This window comes from Phyllostomus discolor, chromosome 7 (genome assembly GCF_004126475.2).
Source record: "Phyllostomus discolor isolate MPI-MPIP mPhyDis1 chromosome 7, mPhyDis1.pri.v3, whole genome shotgun sequence".
NCBI lineage: Eukaryota > Metazoa > Chordata > Mammalia > Chiroptera > Phyllostomidae > Phyllostomus > Phyllostomus discolor.
In genome coordinates, this window is record NC_040909.2 from 40,065,740 (window position 1) to 40,093,473 (window position 27,734).

General features: G+C 38.9%; 1 protein-coding gene across 3 annotated transcripts in view; it reads left to right on the plus strand.

Moving 5' to 3' along the window:
• The window catches only part of VGLL4 (vestigial like family member 4), a 151,858-nt gene that overhangs the window by 40,571 nt on the left and 83,553 nt on the right, over positions 1-27,734 (plus strand). The window lies entirely within an intron of this gene.

Consider the following 27,734-nt stretch of genomic DNA (forward strand, 5'->3'; position numbering starts at 1 on the left):
AAGTATACAATGCTGTTGGAACTCTGGGTATTTAAAAATTAGGACCAAATTTGTTAGGTTATTTTCAAACCCTTAGCTTTTGAAAGTTGGCATTACTAATGTTAATAGAACTAGCCTTGAAGGCATTTAGAATAAGTAAAGTATGCACTGAATTCATGAGTAACAGCAGAGTCTCTTCTGTGGTGCTATTTTTTTGGGATTAGGGCTGGTGATAGAGGGAATATGGTAGTTTAAGAAAGTGATAATACAATATTTGTAGGAAACAATTTGTTCATGATTTGGGTGTTCAGAAAAATTCTCAAGTGGCCAAATTCATGTAGCTGACTAGTAAGAAATAGGTAAGGAAACTGTACCATGTTATTTTTTTATAATCAGCTGCAATGTTATTTGTTTTCATCCTTAGCTTAGTTCAGCTGGATTTGAAAATGCACACTTAAAAAAATGGGATACAGGTACATAGGATTCCAAGGTTTCTTCTTTCCAAACTAATAATTATTATTTGGAATTGAACTTCCTGTTCAGTTACACTGACTAATAAATATTTGTCAGGAGTGGAGAATCGAGGACCTAAGGGCAGGAGTTAGCCCTCAAGCTTGTCTTTCAGGCCTCTGAAGACAGAGGAGTTAGTTGCTAATGACTACAACTTAACTTATTCTTGGCCATCCCAGCCTTTCCTCATTTCCCCCAAGAATTTTTCTTTAGCCCTTGGTCGAACCTCAAGCCGTGGCATATTATCCATCATTGACCCATGCAAAGCCCAGCTCCGATTTATTTATTTAGCCCCGTTTCCATCCCATCCCCATGAGCAGCCGTCCCAGTGTGTTTCATGTATGTATCCATGTGCTGCAGTTGTCTCCCTTCTTTCTCCCTTCCTCTTTCCAGTTATTTGTTGAACCAGTATGTGTTGAGCACCTGCTCTGTGCTGGCATTTTTCTAGGTGCTGGGACACAGCAGTGAGCGGTCCGGAAACCCTGCCCTCATGGAGTTATAGGGAACTTTCAGCTCTTCAGTCTGAGATGCCTCATTTAATTGCCTCCAATGTAAAGTAAAAGTATATGATAAAACCCATGAATATCTTGACTAAAGTTCAGTCTTTGTTCCTATTTTTAAAAGTTTCATACCCTGTTAACTTTTTCTGAGAAATTAAACTTTAATTCTTTTGCTTATTAGTGATCCTTCATTGATTTTTCTTTTGCCCTGATTGGGTCAATAGTACTTAATAAAAAAGGACTTGTTTCCTTTGCTTACCAGTAGAGATTTTTCAGTGAAACCTGGCCTGTAGAATAGATGAAGAAGAATTTGCTGTTTTAAATTCAGTTGTATGAGTAACTGGCCTAAGAATTCAGTGTGGTGTCTGCCCTTTCTTTTTCAATTAAGATAAGGAGTTCAGCCCTCTCTTTTTTCCTTTTATAGATGTTTTTATTGGTAACTTCTTTGGTAAATGTTTATAAACGGAGGGCTTTTATTTCTCAAAATTGGCTGCCTCTGCTTATCTGTAGATTATTAGAAAATGCGCAAAAGAGGCCAGGAGACTAGTTTCAATAGCAGTGTAGCTTTGACTTAGTTGCTTAACCTGTGAAAGAAAGGGGCTGGAGAAAGCTGTTTGAAAGTCTCTTGCTGTGCTAAGAATTTGAACAGAATCTTGGTGAGGGGATGATGATGGAGCTCAGGGTGCATGTGTCATTACCTTACAGACATTTGACAGGTGATGTTTGCACAAGTTCTGACTTGGAAGCCTGTGTCTGTGCTGGAAGATTCCAGGGGAATTGTGAAGAATTTGCAAGGGACATCGCTCCAGGGATAGTGAATGAGAATGAAGATATTTTTAAACATAAGAAAATAATGGGTTAGTAGAATTTACAACAGGGAGAAAAAAATGCTAAATAGAAGCATATGCTTTTTTCTTGAGCTATTTTAATACTGGGAGTACAGTCTTAGAAAATCAAGTTATTGCCTGAGTGAAAGATCTTTGTATTTTGAATTTGTTTGAAGTTGACCTTCAGTGTTAAATAGCCTATGTTTTTGCTTTGCCAAGAGGATCCATAATTGACCTCTCTATGGGATGATGATTTGAAGTAACCACAAACTTTCAGATAGTCCAAAAGTTCTCTTTGGTTTCCTAATTCCATAACTCTGCTGTGTGATAAATACTCTGTAAATCCTTTGTGAATCTTAAAGAATTTAGAGAATTGGGTACAAACTTTTAGCTATAGATAAATAAGGTCTGAGGATTTCATGTGTAATATGGTGACTACAGTTGGTAATGATATATTGTGTAATTGAAATTTGGTAAGAGAGTAGAAATTAAGTATTCTCACCCCCACCCCCGAAAGGTGAATGTGCAAGGTGGTAGATGTGTTAATTAGTTACACAGTTGGATGGGGGTATCCTTTCACAATGTCTAGGATACCAAGTCTCACCATGTTGTGAACTTTAAATATGTTACAATTTCACGTCAGCATACCTCAGTAAAACTGAAATTAAAAAAATGTTTTTAAAAGACTAAAAAACTTGCCAGGAAAACAAATCTTTCTCTGATATGTGGAAGATAAGCAAGTGACAAAAAGGATTTGTCTCCTGGAAAGCAAGTAGAGATTTAGCAGTTTTGAGATACAATTTAATGACAGGGTAGAGCAGAAAGTGAAAATTGAAACAAGGATTAGGGTAGTAAATATAATAATCAGATTGGTGAGTATCAAAACCTTTGCTAGAATTTTAGGCAAATATCCTATTCTTTTTTTTTAAAAAAAGCGAAGCATTTTGAAAACCTATTTTTAAAGAGGAGGCATGGGTCTGGGATCCTGGGCTTTGAGCCAGGATCTGGCTTCATGGAATTTTCTTAGTTGAAGTAAAAAGAAGTGAAATTTTAGATGATGTATTCTCAGAATGAGACCCTTGAGGAAACATATTGCTGCATAGACCATGTTCTGTACCTCTGCTGCTCCATTGTGGTCCCTGGCATTATCCCCTGGGAGCTTGTTAGAAATGCCGTTATGGTCCTCACAGCAGAACTACTGACTGAGAAGATGCAAGGTGACCAGCCCTCCCCTCACCCCCCACCACCATGAGCCTGGTGCACTTTAAAGTTTGAGAAGCACAGCTTTACACCATGGTAAAAGTGTACTAATTGTTTTCACTGTCTTCTTTTTTTGGGGGACTGGGGAGAGAGGGAGGAGAAAAACTGGTTGTTGTTTTTTTCCAGCTTGAGGTATAGTTGACAAAATTGTATCCATTTAAAAGTGTACAATGTGAAGATCTGATATATATATATATATATGATGAAGTGGTTAACACATCCATCATGCACATTGGAAAAATGTCACATTTTTAAAATTGACACTGCAAAATTGTATTGCGTTGCTTCCCTTGTTTGTTTGTTTATCTAAATAAATGCTTTGTTACTTGATAAAAACCATTTGTGCTTGAGACCAGATTATAATCTTCTTAAGGACACGGATGCTGCTGTCTCCTCTTCACTCCACCCCTCAGCTCAGCATCCTTCACTACCAGCTGTTAACATGGGGGCGGGGCAGATACTGCCCCTCCCCCCAACCCCAGTCAGTGGGCTGCAAAGACTATGGCGGAAGTCAACACAGAAATTTTATTGTATTTTTTTCTAAAAAAGAAACTGAGCTTTACTAATAGACATTAATGACATTACTTATATAAAATTTAAAACAAATCTATTTGGGGTATGAAAATTCTAAATGACGATGGGTTACTTGGTGAAATCAAATCCAAGTATTAACCAGGTGTACATATCCTGAAAGGGCCCATGAGATTCATGTAAATTAGCTGGTGCTCTGTCTCCAGAGTGGATGATATTTGAGAATGGTAGTTGATATTTCAATGGGAAGAAACCTTAGTTTGCCTTACTTTATAAAGAAACTGACCTTCCTAAGGGTCCTGATACTTGGGACTGGGACAGAGGTTTTCCAACTTCTTCCCACTATTTCTTTGACTTGTGAATGCCTTCCACGGAACCTGGGTTTCTGTGGGGTGCTTCAGATGCCAAAGGTGTGGGGTGGAAGGAAGAAGGATGGTAGGAAGGGGTTCTGGTAGCCTGTCTCCAGTCTGAATATTTCACTTTTATCTGTTTTAGAAACAAAGAGGTTCCTACTTTTGTTCATAATTCACTTCTAAAAACATGTGATTTACTGAAGAGAATACTTACCTGCTGCAAGAGGGACTGGATTTCATTTTAAAGACACATGCCAGACCTGATACAGTCGCAAGAATGTCATTCTAGCCATTGCTCAAGAATAAGAATATATGTAGTGACACCGTCACTATTCAAGACATTTTGGAAGTGCCTTTGGCAGTACTTTATAAAATGCAGTAACATAATCAATTGTGTTAATATTGAGGCTTTGTTTGCAATAGCAACTGTATTACCCATCTTAATCACATCCTTTATTCTTACCGCTTATATTTAAATGGTTAGATGTTTCTTAAAATTCTAATTATGCTTCTAAAGGATATTTTCATCATTTAAAAGAATGCCATTAAAAAAGTGTGTCGTAGCCCTGACCAGTGTGGCTCAGTCGGTGGGGTGTTGTCCTGCAAAACAATTGGATTTTTCTGGTCAGGGCACATGCTGGGGTTGTGGGCCTGGGCTGTGGTTGTGGCGTGTGTGAGAGGTAGCCGATTGATGTTTTTCTTGCACATTTGTGTTTCTCTCCCTCCCTTCCCCTCTCTTTAAGAATAAAAAACATGTTAAAAAAAAGTCATAGAGTGACATAGACTTTAGAGCAAAGTGTAAAGATTTCCAAAGAAGAGTTTTGAACAAAGACAGTATTTGCATTTTGAAAAGCATTTAATGAAATGCCTATTTATTCCAAGCCATGTGCCAAGGCTACAGCGGTGAATAATAAATATATAGTCTTGCCCTTGAGGTACATACCACCCTGTGAAGGGGAAACAGGTGTTTAAATACAAACCACAATTTAGGGGGATGCAACCCTAACTATGCTGGAGCATAAGAGGAAGCCCAGAGAAAGGACAGATTATTTAAGTCTGGTTGGTATTGAGTCAGACCAGGGCCTGGGATGGGTGGAAATGGCTTTATTGATGGCATTTGAGTTGAAAGGAGTTTTTACAGGTGTGGAAGAAATTCTTAGGCAAAGGAAACAGGATGTCATGAAGTCAGTAAAATGCATCGACATATTTGGAGAAGGGTGAGTAAATGATTAAGATCATGTGAGTAGAACCCAGGTGATGGAATAGTTGGAAGGAGTTGAGTTCTGAGAGCAGTTTCTCCACTTGTGAGAGCAGGGACTTCCGCTGCATCCTCTCTGCCTGCAAAAGTACCTGGCATAAAGCAGGTGGCCAACACATTTGTTGCAATTAAATGATGAAGATCTTTCACCTTTTGCTAAGGTATTTGGATTTTATTCTGTGGCCATTGAAGGTTTTTCATGAGAGAGATGACATGACAAGGTGTGTTTTCAAAATGTTGGCTTGGGAAAGAGCTGTCTTTCTCTAGTGTTTGCCTAAAGAGTTTGCCTGGTTCTGTAGTTCTGGGCAAGGGCCCATTAATTTGAATTTCTGACAAGCTCCCACATGTTGCTGACGCTGTGGGTAGCCTCAGTTTTAGTAGCAAAGTGATAGCGGTTTGGATCATTTCAATAAGGAAGTTTCTTGAAAGAAACAATAGTAATAAGCGTGTGCTTTTAGAAATGGTGCTTAGTCTAAAGGCTGGGTTTGTGATTTAGAAAATAAGAGTAAAGCTGTTTTGATGTTTAAAATTGTCTCCATTGTTTTCCCTCCTTTTCTTCTTTTCCTTCATCATCATCATCATCTTTTTTTTTTTTTTAAATACATCTTGAGGAAATAGGTTGCTTCCTGTGGCTTAGAGATAGGAATTTGAGACTCTCATGAAATACGTCAGAAAAGTTCCCTGTCTGTAAGGAACTTTTGTTAATTGCATAGTAAACAAAATGCAGCCCAGTTGGTAATAATATTTAGAGAGTTTAAAGGGAAGCACCTTTTGAAGAAATTTTTAGTTAGTTGGTTTTGCTGTTGGGCCAGTTTCCATCGTCTTTCACATTTCTTTGTGATACAGCAGATACTGTGGCCTTTCTCTGTGCAAATACCATACAGTGGTACTCCACAGAGGTCATACAAAGTGAGTCAAATGGGCCTTCAATGATTGTATATGTAATAGTGAAGATCATATGTAGTAGTAAAGCAATCATATTAATGGCAAATAGGATATGTCATAGTATGTGTGTGTGCATAGTTACATATAAATAAATAGATCTATAGAGTAGATAAATAATTAGTGTCTATGTAATGTATATAGATATATAGAGTGGGGCAAAAAGTAGGTTTACATTTTGTATGGAAAATAATACAATAATTAATAAATAATACGAGAATAAACTGTGCTTTGTGTACTCAACTGCAAACCTACTTTGATCTCATCCTGTAAATAGATGTCACTTTTTACCTTTATAGCACGTAGAAAGTGACATATACTATAAAAACAAGACAGATAACATGTAAATTCAGAAGGAAAGATGAGAAAAGAATATCAGGAAATTCACCAATCTTATTTTGCCTCATATTAGCTATCAAGTGAAGTCTAAGCTGTGTAGTCTGTCACTCAGTGTCACTCAAACTCAGTGTAGGACTTAGTGAATCTGAGAGGCTGTAGAATGTTAGGTAGAAGTTTCAAGGATGCCATTTGAAATAGCAAACTGCAGTCCAGCGAGAGTTAGGCTAGAGATGTAAATCTATGTGCTGTTTACTTTGAAGGGACTGTTGGCTTGAAGTGAAAGACTATGGAGACAGAAGAAAAGATAGGCAGGACAGATCTTTGGGAATAATCGTCTTCAAGATGTTTTGAATGAGAAAGTGGGATCAGGGAAGGATTCAGGAAGGCAAGTACCAGGAGAGCACTGTGGAGGCTCAGAGGAATTTCCTCATGAAAGGCCAGTTAGCAGTCAGCTGTAGGTTGGTTAAGAGGAGTGAGAAGTAAATAATGTGTTATTAGTGATTTATGAAATAAATAAATTGCTTATAAATTTATAAGAATCTCTACAAAGAGCAGAGTGTAAATAAGTAAAACAATAGTAGCATTAATATCTTGTGACAAGCTATTGCAATGAATTTTCTTTCTAAGTGTGGTGTTTTATGGAGCCTTAGAAGCCTATAGTTTTATAGGTTCCTGCAGATGCATGCCTTTTATAGCTTGTGAGGTCTATTTTGCTGTGGATTTCAAGCCTGTTTTCAGTGTGGATAGTAGTCATGCCCAAATATACATCTGAAAAGTCTGATATGGAGGCCGAACAGCTTAGGGTCATTCTTGACTACTTCTCTCATATCTCAGAAACTGTCCACCAGCAGGTTTTGTTAAATCTGCCTTCAGACGTATCCTAACTCTCATCACCTTTCACCATGACCATTGCTACCACCCTCGTCCACAGGCTGTCATCTATCACTTGGGCTATTGCTGAAGTTTCCCACTTGCTTTCACTACTCCTCTGTCTTCTTTTAGTCTGTTCTCAACTCTGGTGCTAGAGTAATCCTTTAAAAGTATAAATCAGATTATGCCACTCTTGTATTCAAAAACCTTCCAGTGGCTTCCCCTCTCATGCAGAGATAAGAGCTGATATTCTTATAGAACCTCTAAGGCAAGGTGGCCTAATTATTGTTCCTGCCTCAGGGCCTTTACACTTGCTGCTCTCTCAGCATAGAATGATCTTCCTTCAGATACCATCATGGGTGGTTCCCTTGCTTTCTTCATGTCTTCACTCAAATGCACTTTCTCAGAGCAGCCTTCTTTGCCCCCTGTCTCTGTTCATCTGTGACTTGACTGCACTCTTCTGCTTTATTTTTTATCTCATTTATCATCTCTCATAAACACTAGAATGTACAATCCACGAGAGCAGGGATTTTTTGTCTTGTTTTGTTCACTGTAGAATCCCCACTGCCTAGCACAGTGCCTGGTCCATGGTAGGCGATGAGTAAATGTGTGCTGAGTGAAGGCATGCCATCTCATCCTTCCCCGGATGATGGTGTTCTGCTGTAGACTTTGTCAGGCACCTGCGTGCATGGACAGGACTTGGCTTTTCTTTATCAAAGAGCAATCCTCCGTTCCTCCTTCCTCCACAGCTGCTCAGCCAGCTCTTCCTGCCCACTCAGAAGTTACTCATCCTCCCGTTCGTGGGCTGGCAGCAGGGTGTAAATTGGCCTTGGCAAAGTTAATAGATGCATGAAGGCATGTTGGGATTTGAATATGGTGGAATTTTTCAAGTAAATGAAGACATTTGAGTCTTTCATTTTGGTAAGCAGTGTGTGGAACTTTATTTTGGGACTAATTGAACTTACTTAAAAATTAACTAGAGACATTAAAGATGATCTCCAGTAGTCCCTACAAAATCTCCAAAAGCCACTACATACTCTTATGTCCTGAAAGAGCTGGAGGAAGAGGCTGCCTTGTTTAGAGGAAAACGAATGGGAACACAACTTTGGCTGTGAGTGGTGTAACTATTTGGTTGTATCTGAGGTTGGTTTTGTTTTCTGAGAGAATCTGGGGCTGGTAGAATTTCAATGGAGAAAATGTGCATTTTGTACCAGCCTCAAGGATTCACGTCTCTTCTTTACCACTTGCTCTTGGTGAGATGCTTAGTGCCAGGACCCGTTCTCTTTGAGGATATTTCCAGTAACAGCCCTTGACAAGTCTGTCTCTATCTCCAGAGTCTAGACTAGTGTTTCTTTCATGTGGAGAGCATTTTACTTCTGGCGCACATCAGAAATCCTAGGAGGGATTTTACAAATGACATTGCGCGCGCGTGTGTGTGTGTGTGTGTGTATTCACACACAGAGATTTCAGAATATTAAACCGTGACTCCTGAGTGAGAGACGTCAGAGGAAGCTGGGCGTATCTTGTATGGTTATGATTCTACTGTGTGCTTTGCTCCGGGTGTTTATTAAAACATTTGTTTTGTGATTGTCTTCCAAGTAATTGAAAATTAATTATTTATACATGCTAACTTTCAGTTAATCAGAGCATTTAGTTAATTCTCTATTTCTCCCAAGCTTTTCTTATATTAAAACCACCCTGGAAGCCTGTGTCATTGAGTTTAGATATTTAGGTGGTTTAAATTAACAAGAAGTTAAAAATGTTTATCTTGATGAAATAATACTAATTTTTTATTTCAAGATTTCAGGTTTTTATTGAATGTGTCACAAAAGAGGTTTAGTCAAAGAGATCAAAGCCTGTGTCCTCAGCAGACTCCTCTGCTTCTCCTTTCTTTGCTCCCATTTTCTTCTCAGCTGGGGTAGCCCTGGAGGAGGGGGCCCTACCTAGCACTTGAGGCTCCCAATGTTGACATTAGTCAGAGTCTTTGCAAACAAGCCTGGCCAGAAAGGTTCAACATTTACACCAGCTACTTTAATGAGGGCATTGATCTTATGGGGGGGGGGGGGCCCACCCTGTGCAGTAAAAGGGCAGGCGAGCCCTAAGAGGGAGGTGTGGGCAAGTGCTGGGCAAGCGCTGGCCTTAGCTTCCTCCAAAGGACTGAGCAGCTTTGTGGCAGCTGGGGAAAGGGGCAAGACAATACTGATTTTTAAGGAGTCTATTTCTAAGCATGATTCTACCATAGTTTTACTTGGCAGAATTCCACAAGCAAATAGAATAGCAATTATCAGGTAATTTACTCTCTGGGTTCTGATGCATAAGATTTCTCTGTTCAGACAGGTCCTACCAGTTCTATTTTTTCTCAAATACGTTTAGAAACTTCCCTAGTAAATAATATCCAGTGCTCTCTGTGTGTGTTTAAATTGTTTTGGTTTTGTTTTTGCTTTGTGTTGGTTTATGTCATTTGTTCCTAGGAGCAAGGACTAAGGAATCTAAAGCAGAGAATTAGTGAGGCATAATATAAAAAGGAAGTATAGGAGAGGAAAGAATCAATAGTATAGAAGTATCAGATCAGCCCCAGCTGAGTAGCTTAGTTGGTTGGAGCCTCATCCAGATATGCCAAGGTTGCGGGTTTCATATTCTTCTCCCTCCCTCTCTAAAATCAATTAAAAAATTTAAAAAATGTATCAGGTCATAGGAAACAATAATCTCATTCTGTTGGCCAATTCTCTTCTGAATTGAAAAGGACTATAGTGTAGTTTTGGGCCATCTCCTTTATAGATGAGAGTGCTGAGCTTCAGAAAGAGGAGGTGCCTGCCCAGGACCCTACAGTGAGTTAGAGGTAGACTTGAACCTAGAAACCAAGTCTGCAGACTCTAACTGTGTGCTCTGCATAGCACATCACTGTGCAAAAGTAGTACATTGGACCCGGGCTGCTTTCCGTTTAGGGATTGGTCCGTGTCTAGCTACTGTCCTTTTTGGAACTGTTTAGATGGAATTTATACCTAGAATGAAATAGAGAAAGAAATGGCAAATGCATTCTCTTATATTACTGTTCAGCAATGAAAAATTAACTCCATAAGTTTGCTCATCTCAGAAATAGTGACATGTAGAGAAAGAGTGTGTAATAACAGAGCTGTCCAGATTCGTCAACATTTACAACAGAATTTTCTATCGAGTATTGCTAATGTAATTTTGAAATTGTGATTCTCACTTTTTTTTCTTCTTTCCCAAGTTATCGAACTTATTCTGTATCCTGGACAGATCTTCAAGCATTATTTTACTGTATCACTCTCTCCCTTTCCTCAAAACAAACTATGGAAACTGTTCACTACTATATAGAGTTACTATATAGAGTGAAGTCTCATTTCCATCTGGTTTGTTCCTGGTCTTCATCCTCTGGCCCCCTCTGTCTTTTCAGTTATATTTTCTACTTTCCACCCCCCAAAACCCTTTGCCTCGGTAAGCTGGTGGCTCATGTCATTTTGATAGCCTGGACACCTTTTCCCCTCTGCTATTTTGCTTATTCAGCTTATACTTGTTGCCTTTTTATAATCTCCTAATTACTTGGAATAATCCCCAATAATTTTTCTTTTGTATTTCTAAGATAATTATCATTCTTTATCAGTTTTTATTACAAAAGGTGTCAAAAAAAGAAAAGGAAAATTCAGTCAGTAAAGTGAAACCTTCCTGTCTCAAGTTCCTAGCTTTTGTGAGGTAACTTTGTTAAGTTTCTTTTGTAGCCTTCTTCAGCTTTTCAAGGCATGGTCACAAAGTGGCTGCCTTATCTCCAGGTATCACATTTGCATTCAAGACTGTAAATCAGTGAAGGCAAGGGAGAAGAAAGGGTGTCATGAGCTTTATCTGATCATTTTATTAAGAAATGCAAAAGCTTTTCCAGAAGACCAAAGCAGATTTCGGTTTATGTCTCTCATTGGCCAGGTCTATGTTACATGGGTACTCCTAACTATAAGAAACTCTGAGCCCTGGCTGGCGTAGCTTAGTAGATTGAGCGCAGGCTGGGATCCAAAGTGTCCCAGGTTCAATTCCCAGCCAGGGTACATTCCTGGGTTGCAGGCCAGAACCCCCAGCAACCGCACATTGATGTTTCTCTCTCTCTCTATCTCCCTCCCTTCCCTCTCTAAAAATAAATAAATAAAATCTTTAAAAAAATCATTAAAAAAAAAAAAAAAGAAAGAAACTCCGGAACACGGGGAGAGTATTTCATTTTCTCAGTCCCCTCATGGAGGAAACAAGGGAGAAAGGAGCTGGGAGTATATTTTGAGTTTGTATCAACCACACATAAACTCTTGTTTTCATACTGGATTTTGACAAGTTAATTTTATAGCAAGTCACTCCACTACATTCTCATTGTTTTGAATACTTTTTCAGTTGTGTCTCTTGTCTTCCTAGTGTGTTATTTTAAAATTATGAAAGTTTTGCCTTTTCTCTATTGCAAGTAATGGGAAACTCAATCAAAATAATTCTTGAAAGGAATTTATTAATTCACATAGTGGAGCAGTCTGAAGATAGCATGGGCTCCAGGTGCAGTTTGATTAAAAGGATCCTGGTCTTTGCAGGCTCTGCATTTCCCTGTGGTTTTGTTGGTGTGTGGCTTTGTCCCTAGGCTGACCTCATTGGTAGGAGCAGATTGGCTCTACCATATTAGCTAGAGAAGAATGTCTCTTCTGACACTGTCTTGGGCTTCTTTCCAGAAAGTCCACAGCAAAGGTCTGCAAGGCAAGGGCTCATCCCTGAACTGGGAGTTCTTCAAGATGCCCTTCAGGAGCACCTAGTTGGGTTTCAGTCAATGTCTCTTTTCTTTTACCACTTTTGATGTGACATCCACTTCTGTCATAGGTTAATTTTTATTTTTTATTCTTTCCTGAACATGGCCAGCTATCTTTTTTTATCTCTGCTATTGTTTTACTATTTCTTCTTTAACCACTTATTTCAGAAAGGTTATACCCTCTTTAAAAAAAAAAATCGCCGAGAAATGTTGGTTCATACATTTCAAATTCTTTGTAGTATAATTTCTCTAGTATGTTTTCTTCAACTGCGTGCTCTTTATAATGTTCCTTTCTTTGATCATGTATGTTATTTGCATCAATTGGTGATAGTTTCTGCCTCATTATTATTCAGTTTTAAATGGGGATTGTTCTTTTCAGGGTAGCGATTTGCTGAATGGTTGTGATTGGCGAGTATTTGGGCAGAGTGCTGGAGTTAAAGGCAGCTTGAATTTCAGTCTGTTGCCTCAGAAAACTTTCTTACAAGGACTCAGTCCTGAGGGTTTTCTCCTTTCTAGTATAGCAAGAATTTTGACTATTGATGAAGCCAGTATACCCAGGTTCTTCTCATGTAAGTTTTGAGTAGATAAAAAATTAGGGTATATGTATCCATTTTATAAAGAGGGCCTTTGTGTATGGTTCCTTGTTGTTCAGTCCCACCGTTGCCCAGACAGAACTGAAGTGTGCTACTGCCCATGTTTATTGCCATTCGGTATTGTTTGTCTTGACCTGTTGGAAACACAGCTGGAAAATGAAGTTTAGCTAACATAAAGCTTAAGAGTCTTCTCTTGGGATGCCAACATTATTTAATTTTAATTGTTAGAACTAAATTTAAATTATTTCCCGATAGTGTTTCATATACTCAAGTCCCCAGAGAGATAGGTATGTTTGTGTGAGAGAGTATAAAACATATAATATTAATTATACAAAACAAAATCCTGCTGGAATAGAGAGATGCTGAAATGTGCAAGGTAAAACTCAATTTTTTAAAAATTATGTTTTATTGATTATGCTATTACAGATGTCCCAATCCCCCCCACCCCCCGCCCCATATCCCCCTCCATGCAACACCTCTGCTCGCTCAGCCAGTCCCCACACTGTTGTTCGTGTCCATGGCTCATGCACAGATTCTTCGGCTAATCCATTTCTTACACTGTATTTTATACCCCTTGGCTATTCTGTAACTACCTGTTTGTACTTCTTAAGCCCTTCACCTCTTCACCCATCCTCATATGGGAAAGCAGCTTGGGTGAGCCTGCAAATTGGGTTGGAGGGAGTCTCTGGGCATTCCAGAGTGGGACAAACATTGTTAGCCAGGTTGATGGAGTCTCAGATATGGCATCAGCCTGCCAGCTCTGTGGGGGGAGGGTTCAGAAAAACCACAGTTTCCTGCCTTTCTGTCTGGGAGAAGCTGTTCCCCAGCTCTCGCTTTGACGCTACATCCTTCACTTTCTGTCTGTATGTCACTGGTGCCTTTCAGGCTGCTATCTCAGTGCTGGACTCGGAGGGAATGAGTCTGATTAAGTCCATGTGTGGGTTCTTTAAGAGGAACTGCTTGGGACTCCAGAAATTTCTTCCACTGACTGAATCCCCATTGGTTTTTGTAGTTGGAAGTTATGGGGGCTTAGCTTCCTGGCACTGGAACCCTGGGCTGGAGGGCCTGGTGGGCCTGGAGGGCCTGGTGTGCCCAGCAGGCCTGGTGTGCCTGGCGTGGGGTTGCCACTTCTTGCCACTGAGATATTCCTCCCGAATGTTTAGCTACCGCACTCCTCACAGGTGGATATGGGATCAGCCCATTCTGCGTCTCTGCCCCCCTACCAGTCTGGTTGGATGTGGTTTCTTTAATTCCGTAGTTGTCAGACTTACGTTCAACTCGATTTCTGGTGGTTCTGAGTGAAGGTTGTTCTGTATTTTAGTTGTAATTTTGATATGGTTGTGTGAGGACGTGAGCTGTGTTTACTTATGCTGCTATCTTGACCCGAAGTCCTCAAATTTTGAAATTGGGATGTTTTACAGTATAAAAGAAAATGTTTTTTTTATAGTAAGTAGAAATCCAGTGGAAAGGAAGGGAACTTGGTAGTTATTGGGTGTGCTAGGCATTTCACAGTAAATAAAGGCTTTGGACCTCAAGGAACACTTGGTCTTGGCCTATAGGGGAGATAAAGGCTTCATTAAATGCTATGGTAAGAGTGGTGGCTTCTAGGTAGAGTTACCAGTCTTCTGTGGGTGGTGTCATTATTCCCATTTTTCAAAGACGGAAAACTAGATCAGAGGGATTAAATAATATGTCTCAACTCTCATAGCTAGTATGTGACAGAACCAGGATTGGAACCTGCCTCTGGCTAACTCCTGGCCCCCAGGATTGGATATTTTAAATATTTTTATATTTTAAATTACTTTTGTCCTGTGTGATCACTTAAAGTTCCCTTCATATACCTATGAAAATATTAATGAGGGATATCAAATGTTTTGTGTCTAATGAAATACTCTATTTGGAATGCCTTCAATGTCCTTAACCCTGCTTTGAAATTCTGTTCATTTGAGGGCCCAGACAAAAGCCGCTTTCTTTATGAAGCTCACACTTAAGTCCCTTCAGAAAACAGGATTTCTCCCTCCTCTGCCTTTTATAGTAGTCCTCCCCTTACCCACTGGGGATACATTCCAGGAGCCCCCTTGAATGCCTGAAACTGCGGATAGTACTGCACCCTATACGTACCATGTTTTTTCCTGTACATACATATGACAAAGTTCATCTATGATAAAGTTTAAAATATAAATTAGAGATTAACAACATAACCATGAATAAAAGAACAGTTATAACAATATACTATATTAAAAGTTATGTGAATATGGTGTCTCTCTATCTCTCTGATAACTAATCTGATAAGCAAGACAGCTACTGCGTGACTAACTGAATGACTGATGGGTTAAGAGGCCTGGACAAGGGGATGATTCATGTTCTGGGTGGGACAGAACAGGATGGTTTGAGATTTCATCGCACCACTCAGAATGGTGCACAACTTAAAACTTATGAATTGTTTAATTCTGGATTTTTCCATTTAATGTTGGGTTGCAGTTGACCGTAACTGAAACCACAGAAAGTGGAACCGCAGATAAGGGGTAACTACTGTATTGTTTGTAGTTTTTGTAGTCTGTCCTCAATTATAAGCCCTTTAAGGACAGGGACCATATCTTACTCATCTTTGGACCTTTTACTTTTAGGCCAGTGAAGTGGTACTGTGTTAACATGGCACTCTGTCTGTTTATTGGATGATTTGCTTGTCATATGTCTAGGGTCCCTAAGACAAATGAACGGTACTTGGAGACATGAAAAGCGTGTCTGTGTTTGGCTTACTTCCAGATTTTTACCTGTCATGACCATGGGCTGGAGGAATTTGTACCTGAAGCTTGTGGAGAGGGGCCGATGTGTATGGGGAGTGTTGTTGATGTCTCTGTTTCTGGGGTTCTACAGCATTCTTCTGTCCCAACCCCCCCCCCCCCCCCCCCCCCCCGCCAATTTAGGTGCTACCTTTGTATTGTGTCTCTATCTGTAGCCAAATAGCACTTTTCAGTTCTTCAAAATATTTTCATATTCACCTACCAGATGCATATAGAAGGCATCTGAACATTTTATGAGTGCATGTTGAACCAAGTTAATCGGACTCTTCATTCAGTGTTAACTAAGTGTGTATTTACGAGTGAAAAGTGAGGGGGGTGATTTTTCTCTTTTATGAAGAGTAGTGGGCCATATGCCAGATGAATAAGAGGAAAGGTCTAGAAAGAGTCCATGTATGCTTTTTCTCTGTGGCTTTCCCAGTTTATTAAAATTGGCAGCTGGATCTTTAAATAACCATGCTATCAAAACAGCCAACACATTGTGGTGCTCTGTCAGAAGCTGATTGGAAGGTTTTCTTAAGTAAGAGGGAGTAAATGTCTGTTTTGTGTCAGCCTTCCTAAGAGAAGTATATTATTGTACCTTTCCACGGTGATTCTAGGCCAAACTAGAAGTGTTTCAGCCTGTGGTTTAAGCAGTTGTACCCGAAGAGCATCTATAAATAAAATATGGCTATTTGGTTATTTCAGTGGGGAGTAGACACCAGTAAGTGTGCAGGTGCAATGCTGTATTTTCTCATGTTTCTCTTTCTCTTTTTCAAACTTCTTTTTACTGGGAAAATGTGGAAGAGAGAGCAGCAAGGCTCATTTATTTGGATAGGGTGTAAATTGGCATTACCGCAACCAGGATCATAATTTTCTTCTTGGCAAGACTGTACCACAGGGCTGTTAGCACAGATATCCTGTAGCAGTAATCCTTGAGTAATCAGAATTTCAAAGTACACTGATAGCTATTCAAAAATAATGGGATTATAACTGAAACTTTTATGAGGGGAGTGGTTAGACTCTTTAACACTTGAGTTACCAGCCTCATCTAGAACTTGAGGCAACCAGGAATTTTAGGGATTTGTTTCTTACTCTTATTGAAGAGAAAAGCCAGATCCCTGTAGGTAGCAGATGGCTTGCTTCAGTATTCTCCCCAAAGAAACTCAGGCTTTTCAGTTACGTTAAGGCCTCTCACTGTTATTGTTACTATTGTTAATTGAAACCATCAGGAAAAAGAGCAAAACAATATTCTTCATGTCTATTGTTATGAGAAAAACATCTGTCTCTCTCTCTCTCTCTCTTTTTTTTTGTCCTGGGAGGTACAGCTCTAACTCTCCACATTCCTTCAGAAAGAAGAACTAGCAGCCCTGGCTGGTGTGACTCAGTGGATTGAACACTGGCCTGAAAACCAAAAGGTTGCAGGTTGGATTCCCAGGCAGGGCACATGCCTGTGTTGCAGGCCAGGTCCCCAGTAGGGGGTGCATGAGAGGCAACCACACATTGATGTTTCTCTCCTTTCTCCTTCCCTTCCCTCTCTCTAAAAATAAATAAATAGAATCTTAAAAAGAATAATTACCAACATTTGTGTGTACTTTGTTATTTCACTGGGTCCTTGGCGGTCCTCTGTGATGGGCAAGTGAAGTTTTTATCATACCCCTTGTACAGATAAGGAATCGAGGCTGGAACAGGCAGCCTTCCTTGATCAGGATCACATGGTTAAGTGTGGGTCAGAGCTGGACAGGACCTGACTTTTCTGATTCCATATCTAGTGTTCTTTTTTACTAGAAAGCCAGTCTGAGATTGCAGAGAGCTCAAAAAGTAGGCTTGTCATTTTTTTTAGCTTCTGGTTCTACTTTCTCTCTCCTTTGCTGCTCCATGGGTAGATGCCATGTTTCCCTGTAGCCCTTTCTCATTGGTCCTTAGTGCCCAGACCCTCTACTCTCTTTCTCTAGGGTCGGTTCTCTCATGATGGCTGTGGTTTGTTGTTACTGGGGACAGAGCAGTCAGCTCTTCTCTGGGAGGCTGCAGTGTCACTCATCCTCTGAGCCTGGCTAGAAACCTAGTTCTAATGCAGAGTTCACCGAGCTGTCAAGTCAGTGTCCCCTTCAAACTGTCCTAGACTCGACCCAGAGCTGAGGGCATCCGATCACTTGTGGCTTTCCTCCATTCCCACCTTAGGTTCTAGAGTTCTTCCGTCTCATTTGTTCTGTCCACAGATCTTTGACCTACCAGGTGCTAGACATTGTGTTAAGTGCTGGGGAAACAAGTCGGAAAACTGGGAGATGGATGTTAATCAGAGGAGTGCACTCTCCTGACATTACAACTGCCTAAGTCCCCTGAAGGGAGGACATCATGGTGCCGTGTATCTCTAAAAATTCACCACTACCAGCTTTAACTGGACACATACACCATAGAAATCCTACTTTGCCCCTCCAGTAAATGCTGTGTCCATTTCTAGGACCCCTCATACTCCTACCCACGAGAATAAACAGGAAATCCTGGTTTGTATTTTTCTGGTGTTAATACAGACAGGCATTACAGTTGAGATAGTTTAAGAAGAGAGGCTGAGAATGAGGGAGTTCATTAGCCCCTTCCTTGTAAAACAAGACTGAATTGTGTAAATTCAAACTATATCCACTTCCAAGTATCACTTCCCAATGGGAAGTTGAGCTGTTTCTTAGGTTGGCTCACATTGCCCCCTAGTCCTGCCTGGGAGTAACTCTGTGGGATGCTCTTGAACTCTGGGCGGTGTGGAAGGCAGGTGCCCTAATAAATTCAGTTCAGAATCACCTCATTGCACTTCCCCCCAGTGGTTCTGAATCACTAGGGGAGGGGCATGTGTGCAAATTATATGGGGAGCTATTTTCAAACTGTACTTCTGAATGTAGCTTTTCCCTGGGCGTAAATTCTAAGTGCATCTTTCTGGGTCTCACCCCAGATTTACTAGATTAACCCCCAAATATGAGGCATGGGTAGCCATGGCTTGCAAAGCCTCCTCAGTGATTCTAATTCATGGGCAGGGTTGAAAACTACTCTTATAATGGATGGATTTCTGGTGGCCCTGTGACTGTTATTTTCTTACAAACAGGCATCAGTGAAGACATCTGAAGGATGACTGACATGGCTGTACTAGCAATCCATCCTTGGAAAAATGGAATTGTTGTGGAAAGAATTTGATGGCATCGACTATTATTTGATTTAATCATATATTTGCAACAAAATCCATTTTATTATAGTTTATGCTACTAAATATAGTTGGCTTGGCGAAAAATAAAATCTGGACCATCTGCTTGCTTTATGAAGCTTGTCTTCTCTCATTGGGGTTTTAGGTCAGTAATTAATCTAGAAAACTCTAAATGCCTACTCCTACAGGCATTGGGACATATGCAAAGAAAAATAAGACATGGCTGTAACTTCAGAGAGATCCCAGGATGCTGGGGAAGATACATTTCTTTAAAAATTTTAAGGTATACTTCTTACAGGTGCATGTTAATCCTCACATTGAAAATGATGTTTTTCTTTTTCTTTTTTTTAAAGATTTTATTTATTTTTAGAGAAAGGGGAAAGGAGGGAGAAAGAGAGGGAAGAGAAACATCAGTGTGTGGTTGCCTCTCATGCACCCCCTACTGGAAGCCAGGTCTGCAACCCAGGCATGTGCCCTGACTGGGAATCGAACTGGTGGCCCTTTGGTTTGCAGGCCAGCAGCTCTCAGTCCACTGAGCCACACCAGTCAGGGCACAATTGATGTTTTTCATACCCAGTTTTTATTTGGTTGCATTTTACAAATCTAATTTAAAACTTGCCCCTTGCAAGTTACCAATCATTGTGGACTTAAAAAACTCTTTATTTTTAGTTAAAAGCAATACCCTGGGTATAGTGGAGAATCTCAGCTTCAGATTCCAGATCTGCCACTCTTTGTGTGCGTTTGGACAAGCTACTTAGCCTGATGATCTATTTCCTTACCTATAAAATGGTCATAGTACCTGACAGCATTGTTGTGAGGATTAAAAAAGAAACAAGGTATGTGAAAAAACCTAGCTCTATCCCATGTACCATGCCCAATATGTAGTAAATGTCCTTTGTATTTCTATCCCTTTAGGGAGAAAATACCATTTTGAGAAAATAGGAAATTGTCCCCTTGAGCTATACCTTCTACTGATATATGGCTAAGGAGAAAAATTCTAATAATGGTTTACTTTGATCAGGGTTTCTTGACAGTGTATTACTGCCACTTGGTCCAGGTAAATCTTTGTTGGGGGCAGTCTTGTGCATTATAGCATGTTTGGCATCATCCCTGGCCTTTATCTGCTGGATGCCAGTAGCAACCTCAAGCTGTAACGACCAGGCATTGCCAAATGTCCCCTGGTGTGGGGAAGCGAAGTTGGCCTGGTTGAGAGGCACTGGCCTAGACCCTTCTCTCTCTGTTCTGCACAGTGACTCTATCCCTCTGCCTCTTAAAGCATTTAAGAGTTTTCACTATTGGTCAGAGAAGTGCAAAGCACTGACATAGTGTGGCTGTTCCATATTTCACCAGAGTAGTGGGAATGGCAAAGGTAGAAAAGTATTGGTGAGAATGTGGAGCAACCTGAAATCCCACACTGCTGGCAGGAATATAAATTGGTACAATTGCTTTGGGAAACTATTTGGCAATATCTACTTAAGCTGAACATGTGCTTACTCTATGATGAAACATATTTACTCCTATGTATGTATCAGAAGTGCGGTCATATGTGCATGAAAGATATGCAGTAAAATATTTGTTGCAGCAGTATTTATAATAACCCCCAGATAGAGACTGCCTAAATGCTCATCAACAGCAGAATGACGTATGCTCTATTAGAGCAATGGATTACTATGCAGCAATGAAAATGCATGATCTATTTATGCTACACAGAACAATAAGGATAACACTTGAATCCAGTTACAGAAGAGTGAATGGCGCATTTATTTATGTAAAGTGGTTAAGCCAATCTGTACTCTTAAAGATTAGAATAGTAGTTACCTTCTGGGGTAGTTATTGAAAGGGGGGCACAAGGCAGGGGAGGCATTAAAATTCTGTCTGTTAAAATAACAGGTATGTTGTCTATTTTCTAGACTGGATGTTAACAGGTTGAAAGGGTGATTCTAGAGGTAGAGAGATGTGGCATATTCAGTACTTTGAAGGCAGACTGAATTGTTAATTGAAGATTGGGAATACCAGTGATATTTGCCCTTCGAATGTTAAATATTTAGGACTTTTCCTCCATTGGGATTCTTCTGATTTTACCATGGAAGTTAGTTCTCGCCTACCTTGCAGGAATATATCTGTGGATAATTATAATTTCTGATAATGTGAATATCAGAGTAAAATTTGTGAGGGTTACTGAAGCTATTGTTTTTAATAATGAAAACCACTAAAATAATTTTTTTTTATTTATTGATTTCAGAAAGAGGAATGGAAGGGGAGAGAGAGAGAGAGAGAGAAACATTGGTTTGTTGTTCCACTTATTCATGCATTCACTGGTTGCTTCTTGTATGTCCCCTGACCAGAGATCAAACCTGTAACTGTGGCATTTTGGGATGGTGCTGTAACCAACAGAGGTACCAGGCCAGGGCTTAAGATAATTTTTTGTTTGCAAGAAAACAATTGTTATCAAGCATTTTAAGGTACTACTTAAACTAACAGGTTACACTGTTTTGCAAAAAATTTCTTTCTTGGGAATGCCTATTAATTAAATTCCCTTCCCCAGTACTGATTTATTCTGGTTTATTTAAAACATGGGTCCTAGTAGGTGCTTTAAAATACTAGTTACATCAGACTCATGTTAATGAAGCAGATTTCCTATTCAACCACTTGACATCACTTCAATTGGTATTGTTAGTATTTTATTTAATTTTTGCAAAGTTTAGTTAGGGTTCAACCATTTGTTAAAGGATATTTGCTGTTACTTTTATTAAATAAAATAAGAGGCTATTGTGTTTGAAATATACACCAGGTGAGAATGGCCCAAATAATGCAGTTTGCTTTCTCAAAATTTTCTTTGCAATTTAAAATTCACCCCTAGGTGGTACTGTTGTATTGAAAGTTTAAATCTGATTTGAAGAACCATTTTTTAAAAAGGCTTTTATTAAAAATATGTGTATTTATACTAAAATCCCACTATGTTACAGAAAATGACCTAGTAACCACTTAATAGAAGTTGAGAATGTTTTAACTTAGGACTGGTACTATTTTATAAACAGTAAAAATCAGGACATAAATGTAAAAGTATTTGCTTTTGTGAAAATTTGACAAAATACTGTATATTTTTCATTGTCATTTTAGTGTGAAAATTCCAAGTTAGAAATAAGCAGTACTTTATGATATATTTAGGAATCCTTTCCTTAAATGAAAATGTAATGCCATAGGTAACTTGGTAATAGATATTCAGATTCATATCATTGCTACATGAGGCATTTGAAAATTGTTTTGATGTCTTCTGTGATTCAGCAGCTGTGTTGTTGAAGACCTACTATATGCAAAGTAGTCTTTATAATCTGGTGGGGAGAGGTACATAAATTACCTTACAGTCTGGCTTTTTTTAAGAATTAAGGGCTGTATAAGCCTAAATATACTTGAATAAAGAGATTAATTCTAGCTAAAGGGGCTCTTGGGGTTAGGTAGGTTTTAGCTAGGCCTTTATGTAGAAGCCACAGAACATTGCATTCTAAACAATACAGGGTGGCTCAAAAGTAGGTTTACAGTTGTTTGTATGGAAAATAATACAATAATTAAGAAATAATATAAGAATAAACTGTGTTTTGTGTACTCACAACTGTAAACCTACTTTTGCCCCACTCTGTATTTAAAGGAAAAGGAGGTTTGGTTTCTTGAGTCTTCCTTCTCACTACTGAATGCTTGGTTTTCATTTAAAGTAACTGTTCCTGTGCTTTCCTTCTCACAACCATGCCTCAATAATTAAGGTATTAGATTAAAAAGTGCAAGTGCCTTGACCAGCGAAGTGTTTACAAGCACCGTCATCATCATCATTATGACTGTTGTGGTTCATGCTATACTGAGGAGTGTACTTGTGAATGAAAATGGGTTCTAGAGATGCTTTTACACATGATATTTTTATACATCCAATTTGTTTAATGGAAAGTTTAGGTCTGGTATAGTCAAACTTATTTTCTTCCTTTGGTAAGGTTTGTTTTGATGATTATTTACATATTGGGTTAAAGTGATTTTTTTTAATAAAATAAATGTGTTATAAGGAGGAAAAAAGTCTTTAAAATGAAAGCATTAGCTAAATATCTAGCCTACTTAGAATACTGGGAAGAAGAGAGCAACTGAATCTGTTAAACGAACCAAATAGCCCAGCAGGATTATTTATACTTTCCAGGGTCTTTGAGGAGATCATTGTTGGGCTTAACATTAAAAGATTCCCTTCTTTGCAAGTGCCATCATGAAAGCATTTTATTTTATTATTAATTTTTTTTTCTTTAATGGGTTCTAGAGAGAGGGGAAGGGAGGGAGAAAGAGAAGGAGAGAAACTTTGATGTGAGAGAGAAGAGAAACATTGATTGCCTCTTACATACACCGAGACTGGGGACTGAACCCACAATCCAGGCATGTGTCCTGGCTGGGAATCAAACTCGTGACCTTTCAGTTTGCAAACGAAGCCCAGCTGACTGAGCCACATTGGCCAGGGTACATTTTATTTTTTAAAAAGTCTCTGGAGAGCGATTTTGATCCTTTGGTTTTTATTAAGCACCTTACAGTTTGAATGATTCTATTCCAAACTGGTAGTCAGCTCTCTAACACGTAGAACAATTTAACCTAGTAATTAGTCTGGACTCTCTTTTATCATTATTGTGCCATCATTATTCCACCAAGGTCCTGAGATGCTGTTATAATGAACATTTGTGGAGTACTTGCTGTGGGGAGCTTTATACCAAGAACTGAAGCTTAGTTTTTCTTTCTTCCAGAGGCTTATGGTCTAGTTTGGGGAACTGATACTAATATATGAAATAATTAGTAAATAATAGAAGACAAAAAGCATGTGAATACATGTCTATGTACTCTGAAAGTTTAAAGTACAGAGTTTCGCTCTGGCTGGTGTGGCTCAGTGGATTGAGTGATGGCCTGTGAACCAAAAGGTCTCTGGTTTGATTCCCAGGCAGGGCGCTTGCCTGGGTTGCGGGCCAAGTCCTCAGTTGGGGACATGCGAGAGGCGACCAAGCAATGTTTCTCTTGCAGATTGCTGTTTCTCTCCCTCTCTTTCTTCCTCCCTTCCACTATCTCTAAGAAATAAATAAAATCTTAAAGAAAACAACAGTATAGTTTCCTCCTGTAGACTGTTCTTTAGGACAGATACCTCAGCGTAAACATCCTAGAATTTTTAAAGGTCTAAATAAATGTTTGGAATTTTATTATCTTTAGTTGTTAAATCTAACTCAGAAGCACATGTCATGGTATTAAAAATAAGATATACAGGCCCTGGCCAGTGTGACTCGGTTGGAGCGTCGTCCCATAACTGAAAGATTGCTGGTTCGATTCCTGGTCAGGGCACATACCTAGGTTGCAAGTTCAGTCCTGGGTGTGGGTGCATACAAGAGGCAACCAATTGATGTTTCTCTCTCATGACAATATTTCTCTTTCCCTTCTTCTCTTCCTTCCCCTCTCTCTAAAAGCAATGAAAAAATGTTCTCGGGTGAAGAAATAAGTAAATAAAATTAAAAAAATAAGATATGGGATCCATTGCTTATGCCTTATCAGGGTATATTTTCTCATAATGTGCCTGTTTTGTAAAAAGTAGGTGAACTTCATTCACCCTCACCTTAACCATATAAGGAATATACTCTTTATAGGTAAATTAGAAATACAGACAAATGTAATAAAGCCTCATGACTTAAAGGCAGTATTAACATTTGGGTATTCTTTCCAGTCTTTTTAACACATCTAAAGAGTGATCAGAATCTAGATGAGTATTCAAATGTGTAAGCAAAATTGATGTAGAGCATATACATCTTTTATGTCCTATTTTTATTGTTTTTGGTTAACCTGTGCATATTATTTATTATATAGTATATAATATAACATTTCCTTATGTCATTATATATTTTTGAAGGAATTGCATAATATTGTGTCATTGACATACCTCAGGGTCACTTCATTCATTCCCTTATTTTTGGACTTTAGGTTTTCAAGTCTTCATTATTATACATAGAAGGATGCAAAGCATCTTTATGTAACTCTTTGGCCAAATCTAATTATTTTCATAAAGCAGAGTTTTAGAAGCACAGTCCAGTGTAAGGAAAAGGTTGTGAACTTTTTCAACATTGTAAATAGCATAATGTGAAAGCCAGACTGCTTTGTGGAAAGGCATTATCTGTTTGCACTTCACTAGCAGTGAACACAAATTCCAATGGCATCTTGCCTCACCAGCATTAAATAAGATTGAAAAAGTCTTCTTGTTTGTTAATCTGGCAGATGGAGAATCACTTAATTAAATTTTTAAATTTTTAAAATTTTTATTTTTTATTTTATTGTTCATACTTAAAATTTTTTACTTATTAATGAGATTGAATAGTGTTTCAACAGTGTATTGGCTATTCATTTCTTTCTTATGTTCTTTGCTAATACATGAAATTTAAAAAATTTTGGATTTTTTTCTTCCTACTTTTAAGTGTTCTTAATATACTAAGAACATTTATCCTTCATCACCATCATATATGTTACAAATATATTATTTTTAGTGGTTTGCCTCTATACTTGGTTTTGGTGTTTTCAGATGTACAAAAACATGAATTTGTATATTTACCCAAATTCTTCAGTGTTTTCCTCTGTGACTTCCTTTCTTTAAGTTTTTTTTTCCAGGCTTAGAAAAATGTTTCCCTACTCCAAAGTAGTCTGAACATATTCTTATGGTTTCACAGTTTTTACAGTAAAAACTTCACTTCATGACAGTATCTGTGTAGTGCTGCTTATTCTGTACCCAGATGTTCTTTAAGGCTTTAAATGTCTGATAACTCAAATTTCTGCATTCTTAAAAAAAATACATTTTGACCTGAGATTTTATAGATAAAATTTGGCTCCATCTTTCTAATTTACTTAAAAGCAATTCCATTTGTACTTTAATTATGAATATATTAGCATTGGCACTTTCCAGTGTTAGGATTTTTAAAATGAATGGATTGTAAACTAAAGAGTGATCCGAATCTAGATGAGTATTTTTCAAATGTGAGAACTTGTGGTCCCCAAAAGATGTCAACAATTCGGCTTGAGAAGCGTCACGTTAGATAATCCAGTGTTTTGGGGAATAGGGGAATCGTGCAGGAGGGAATCTGCCTCTGAGAAGTTTTATCTTACTGATTTCATTTAACAACTATTTATTAATGGCCTACCACGTGCCAGGCTTATGCCTAACTGACCTTGCAAAGATAAAGAAGGCATAGCCCTTGCTCTGAAAGCCTGGACTTGGTTAGAAGCATGTAGGTGAAACAGTGATGGCACAGAGCAGGAGTGACGAGGTGGAAGAATGGGGGTCCCACAGGACAAGACGGGTGTATGTCAAGTCTTGAGGAACAATGGGTGGTTTGCTGGGTAGACAGTCCCGAAAAGTCTTTCACAAAAGAGAGAACATGCATGAAGAAGTGAAATAATGTGATTTTTAAGAGTAACTTTAAGTACTGTAATTAAGTGTGCTTGAAGCATTGGGTGTAAGATGTGAGGAGCCAGGGTGGACCAGCTGCAGGTTGCCGAGAGCGTTGACTGTACTGCGGAGTCCAGCCCTTGTAGCTAGCTACCTGGATGGATGACCAGGTTCCCCCTCACCTCCTTCATTGCAGAGTGGTACTTGTAAAATGTAACAAAACTTATAGAACTATGAAAAAATACAACCTTTAACTTTTTAAAGTTAATGTTTGGGAGACAAAATTACTCTGTTAAACTGCTGGAAAGGTTTTGAAATGTTCACTCTGTTGTGGATAGTGACAACCAGTTCTGAACTCTTGGTGGACTACTCTCCAGGAGCAACACACTAGCATCCCAGATCAGTGGGAGGGTCATGACCTGGGGCTTGGAATTTTGCCATGGATCGTTCCAACGAGTCAAGGGATACCCGTGGGACCCTGTGGGACTGTGTCTACACAGATGATTTCCATTTAGAGGCTGAACCACATTGGAAGTGGTACTGAGTCATGAAAGGGAGGTTACTAAATATTTTACACATATCTTTACAACAGTATTATTTGAATCTGGTTAAAGCACAGTATCTTAAAATAAGTGTATAACTTCTCAAAATAAGTGTATAACGAAGTATTTTAAGTCAGGTAAATTTTTCCCTCCCAGATGAAAGCAGTGGTTCTTAACCTTGGCTGCATGTTATAATAGAATCACCCAGGACTCTTAATTTTTAAAAAGATCCTGGTGCTGGGTCCCACCCGCTCAGAGTAGTTTGGGATGCAAACTCAGCATCAGAATTTTTAACTGCTCTGTGTTGGTTCCAGTGTGCTGACAATTGTCATCCACAGAGGATATGCTAATGGCACCAGTGTTTTCTGATTAAGAGCTTAGGTCAAAGAACATAGCATAATGATTGTACTCCAAAGCTGTTAGTTGAATTTGAATCTGACACTTAAAGATGGTAAGATTGTTATGTAAGTGTAATAATGTTGTGTACACTAGATACTATAAATTTTCTTCCTACCCTCCCACCAAATACCATTAGGTATTTTAATTGTAATTGATGGTATATGTATCTTTCAATATAGCTTATTTACTATCTAGCATTAAATACCCTTATAAATTAAAGCTTGTAAAATCTTGATTTTTCTGTTGCCTACTTTACCAGCTGCTATCCTAGTGACTAGTATTGCAACAGGATGGCCACAGTATGTAGGTGCTGTATTAATCTCCAGATAAGATTTGATTAGAACAGCTTGCCATGAATGGGCCTGTTACCCCAAATGCAACTATTGCTGAATTTTTAACATGTGACCCCTTTACACTATATATTCAAATCTTATTTTAGGGCATTAAAATGAGGTCTTGGTGTACAAAATAGGATACCCCTTGATATTTTCTAAATCTCCAAATAGCATGTAATAATATAAATATGGAAGCACTTCCTATAGTGAATTATATTAGTCTGTTTATGGTACCCAAAATCTACAAAGGTAAAACTGCGGGCCCGCCCCCTTTGCCAGTGTGTTCTTCATGTGCTGAAGACTCTGAACATTCA